General features: G+C 38.4%; 1 pseudogene; it reads right to left on the bottom strand.

The window, feature by feature from the left end:
* Positions 1 to 3,765: 3,765 nt before the first annotated feature.
* Positions 3,766 to 4,540, bottom strand: LOC102855486 (annotated as a pseudogene).
* Between the last annotated feature and the right edge of the window lie 219 nt (positions 4,541 to 4,759).

Raw genomic sequence — 4,759 nt, 5'->3', positions numbered from 1 at the left:
CAGGACAGAGTGGAGTTTAGGGCTGTTGTACATAGGGTCGCTATGAGTCGCAGGCGACTCGACGGCACATAACAACAACAACATCCATGAACAGGGCTCATTTTTCCATTTATTTAGGTATTTTATTATTTGCAGAAATGTTCTGTAGTTTTCTTTGAATAATTTTTTTGTACCTCTATTTGGGTTCACTCCCAGGTATCTCACTTTCTGGTTGGCTATTGTAAACGGTATTGTTTTCTTGGTTTTCTTCTCTGAGTTCTCTTTGTTACTGTAGAGGAATCTTACTGATTTTTGGATATTGATCTTATATCCTACCTCTCTACTAAATTGATCTACTAGCTCTGACAGTTTTTATGTTGAATCCTGATGATTTTCTGTGTACACCAGCAAATCATCTGCATATTTCCTTCTTTTTTGTATTGCATTAATAAGGACTTCTAGTACAATATTGATTAGAAGTGGTGACAGTGGGCATCCTCGTCTGGTCCCTGTTCACAAGGAAAATATATTTAGTGTTTTTCCATTGAGAATAATTCTGACTTTTAGTTTTGCATACATACTTTTCACTTTGTTGAGGAAATTTGCTTCTATTCCAGTTTTGCTTGTGTCTTTATCAGGAAGAGGTTTGGGTTTTGTCAAATGCCTTTTCTGGAGTTTTTGCTAAGATCCTACGGTTCTTATTTGCTTTGTTTAAAGTGATGAATTACGTTGATTATTTTTCTTACATTGAATCATCCTCAAATACCTGTAATGAATCCCACTTGGTCATGATGAATTATTCTTTTATGTGCCTTTGGATTCTATTGGCTAAGATTTTGTTAAGGATATTTGCATCTGTGTTAATGATATATATTGGTCTATAATTTTCTTTCTTGGTAATTTCTTTTCCTGGTTTTGGTAGTGGGGTCATGCTCACCTTATAGAATGACCCTGGAAGTGTTCCTTCTTTTTTAAAAAATAATTTTGAAATAAATAGAACTGGTGATAGATTCTCTCTAAATGTTTGGTAAAATTCAGCTGTGAAACCACCTGGTCCAGGACCTTTCTTATGGGGAAATCTTTTTATGACCTGTTCAAATTCTTCTTTTGTGGTACATCTGTTGAAGTCTGCTACATCTGTCCTTGTCAGTCTGGGTAGGGCATGAATTTAAAGGAATTTGTCTATTTACTCTGGGTTTTCTAATTTCTCAGAGTATGCCTTTCCATAGTATTCTAACATTGTGAATTTCATTTCATCTGGTCTGTTTTGATGTTTCCTCTATCATTTCTTAATCAATTTCTCTCTCTCTCTCTCTCTCTCTCTCTCTCTCTCTCTCTCTCTCTCTCGTTGCTCAGTGTTTTGTCAATTTTATTGACCCTTTCCAAAAACCAGCTCCTGGTCTTATTGATGGTTTCTATTGTTTTTCTGTTTTCTATCGCATAGATTTCAACTCTTGTCCTTATAATTTTGTTTCTTGTGGAGGCCGTAGGATTAGATAACTGTTCTTTTTCTATTTGACTAAGGTGTTGAGCTAGATAATTGATTTTTCTTCTTTCTTCCTTTTTTCATGTGTGTGCCTATTGCTATGTACTGCCCCCTGAGGATTGCCTTAGATGCCTCCCAGAGGTTTTGGTATGTTGTATTTTCATTTTCATTTGTTTTAAGGAACTTTTTAAAAAAAATTTCATTATTTATTTCTTCTACAACCCAATCATGTTCTAACATGGAGTTATTTAGCTTCCATAAGGGTGATTTTGTACATTTTACCCTCCTGTGGTTAATTTCTAGTTTTATGGCATTGTGGTCTGAAAATATATTTTTAATTATTTCACCATTTTTAATTTGTTGAAGCTTGATTTGTGTCCTAATATGTGATAGATTCTGAGAATGTGCCATGTGCACGTAAGAAGAAAGTGAATTGTGTTTAGTTGGGTGCAGTACTCTAAATACACCCAAAAGGTCAAGTCAGTTGATTTTATAGTTTAAGTCTTCTGCATTAGATGTTGGGTTTCTTTTGAGTTGACATATCCTTTACAGAGAGTGTTGTATGTTCAAGTTTCCTACCACTATTGGGATACTGTCTCTTTCTTGCATCAATTCTGTTAATCATTGTTTTATGTATTTTGAAGGTCTATCATTTGGTGCATAAACATTGAACAAGGTTATGTCTTCTTGATCTATTGTGCCTTTAATCAGGAATAATGCCCTTCCTTATTTTTTATGATGGTTTTCATCCTCAACTCTATTTTATCGAAGATTAGTGTTAGCGCTCCTGCATTTTTGGTTGCAATTTCCTTGGTATATTTTTTTCAGACTTTGATTTTGAGTCTGCCTTTCTCTCCTTTTTTAAAATGTGTCTCTTGTGGACAACATATTGATGGGCTTTGGTTTGTTTGTTTGTTTGTTTGTTTGTTTGTTTGTATTTGTTCTGCTACCCTTCTTCTCTTGATTGGTACACTTAGTCCCTTCACATTAGGTGTTAGGCTAGGTTTTACCTTTGCATTTTGCTGTGTTTCTTTTTCTGTTACTTCTGGTTACTATGATCTATCCACTTTTCTTTGGCATCTTCATGTGAAGGACTTCACTTAAACTTTCTTGTAGATTTCATCTTGTTTTCACAAATTCCTTAAGTTCTTTCTTTTCTACAGAGGATCTAATTTCTCCATCATTTTGATGGAGCGATTTGCTGGGTATAGAATCCTTGTCTGGCAATCGTTTTCTTTCAACTTTCTGTATATGCCATCCCATTGTCTTCTAGTTCACATGGGTTCTGCTGAGAAGTCAGAAATTAATCTAATTGTTTCACCTTTGTAGGTGACTCTTTGTTTTTCTTGTGCTGCTTTTATTATTTTATTCTATCTTACCTTTTAATTTGGAGAATTTGACTCTGATGTGTGTTGATGTTTTTCTTTTTTTTGGTCTAGTCTATTTGGTGTTATCTGTGCTTTTTGAACTTGGGTTTCTCAATTCTTCTATCCTGGGAAGTTCTCTTCTAGTACTTCCTTCAAAATTTTTTCAATGATTTTCCTATCACTCCCATGTTCTGGAATTCTAATCATATGTATGTTGTTCCTTTTTATGTCTTCCTACATGATGTTAATGTTTTCTTCATTTTCTTTCTATCTCCTCTCTGATTTTTCTTCTGCTATGTTTCCAGTGAGGCTCTTGACTGTCAGCTTCTGCCAATTCAGTCTTAATACTCTGGATTACATTTTTCTGTTTTTCTGTTATTTCTAGTACTCTGTTGACTGTACCCTCCCTGTCTTATGATGATTTTTTTTAAATCCTTGTACCACTTTATCTATACTATCAATTCTTTCTTCTGTCTTTTGCATTTTCTTCCATTACTGTTCAAGTTGCTCCTCATCAATATATTTCTTCTGGATTGTTGTCTCTAGGGTTTTGCTCTCTTAATGGCTTCCATTGTTTCTTGCATCATTTACATCTTCTTCTGTACCTATTAACTCCACATCAACATATTTCTTCTAGCTCTCTCTACCTGACATATTGATTAGGTCCACTTTTTAAAGAGAAATGTTATTTTGTTTTTTCCTGATGACTGAGGCAGATTGCTACTTTCTTGAAATTATGTGAGTCTTTTCTTAGTAGATGTTAGGTTGTTGTAACCGTATAACCCAGAGTATGGCAATGTTTTGTTTGGGTTTTTTTTTAAACTAAAACTTGAATATTGTTTATTACAGATATCTTAAGACCCGTAACTGCGGTCTGATCACATCACTCCAAGATATCGAAGCTGTTCATGATTGTACAGAAAATGGAGACTATCATAGGCTCACATAGGGTGACTGATAGAACTCAGCATGGTGCTTCAGAGTATCTGAGGTAGAGGACCTTGGGGACTGGACACAAGGCGAAGAGCTGGAGGATTCGAGGATTCCTCGGCCTTCTCATCACTTCCCGGTGGGGTGGCGGGAGAGATGGGCAAGAGGCCCTCCTCTCGTTTCTTCTGTTTCATTCGACGGTTCTGGAACGAGATTTTTAAAAAAAGATAATTTTTATTTATTTATTTATTCTTTTTCTGTGTGTACCGTCAAATTGGATCTGACTGGTACAGGAGGCAATTGCTCCTCCTTCTTCAGCAGAGCATCTGGTGGATTTGAACCATGCACCTCAGGGATTGCAGTGCACTTTCCTACCACTAGACCACCAGAGCATGCCTGGAGCCGGATCTTCACTTGAGTTTTGTTGAGCTGCAAGGACGCAGCGATCTCCACCTTGAGGGCGCGCGTCAGGTACTTGTTGAAGTGGAACTCCTTCTCCAGCTCCGTGAGCTGCTTGGTGGTGAAACTGGTGCGCCCCGCATTGGGCTGACCCACGTAGTCGTACTCTCCAGCTTTCCCTGTTTTGGGTGGGTTTCTTTTAACTCATTCAGTCAAAGGTCTGCGCTGGAGAAGATGTCTCCGATGCAGGGAGCGACAGGCTTCTCAGTGGCGCGAACGACTGGAAAATTGTAATCCCATGGTCCGAGGGATAGGCTCGCACTGAGCAGGTCCCCGAGTCGTCTCCGCTGAGGATGGGGTATTCCAAGAAGGAGCTCATTCTTGCATTGTCCATCTGTCACGCTGTAGCTGGGTCCTGAGACGCCCGGGATGACCGTGCCAACTTTCTCACTTCCTGGGTGAGCGTGGAGGGGTAGGGGGTAAGGAAACACACGTCCCCCCTCCGGTCACCAAAGCTTTCTTCCTGCCCCTCACTCCCTCGCCATTAGCAAGGTTAAGGATGAGTTTCAGCCCTGAAACTCCCGGGGGGTAGGGGGGC

This window comes from Elephantulus edwardii, unplaced genomic scaffold (assembly GCF_000299155.1).
Source record: "Elephantulus edwardii isolate Elephantulus edwardi_28Jun2011 unplaced genomic scaffold, EleEdw1.0 scaffold00364, whole genome shotgun sequence".
Lineage (NCBI taxonomy): Eukaryota > Metazoa > Chordata > Mammalia > Macroscelidea > Macroscelididae > Elephantulus > Elephantulus edwardii.
This window is presented reverse-complemented; position numbering and strand designations above follow the sequence as displayed.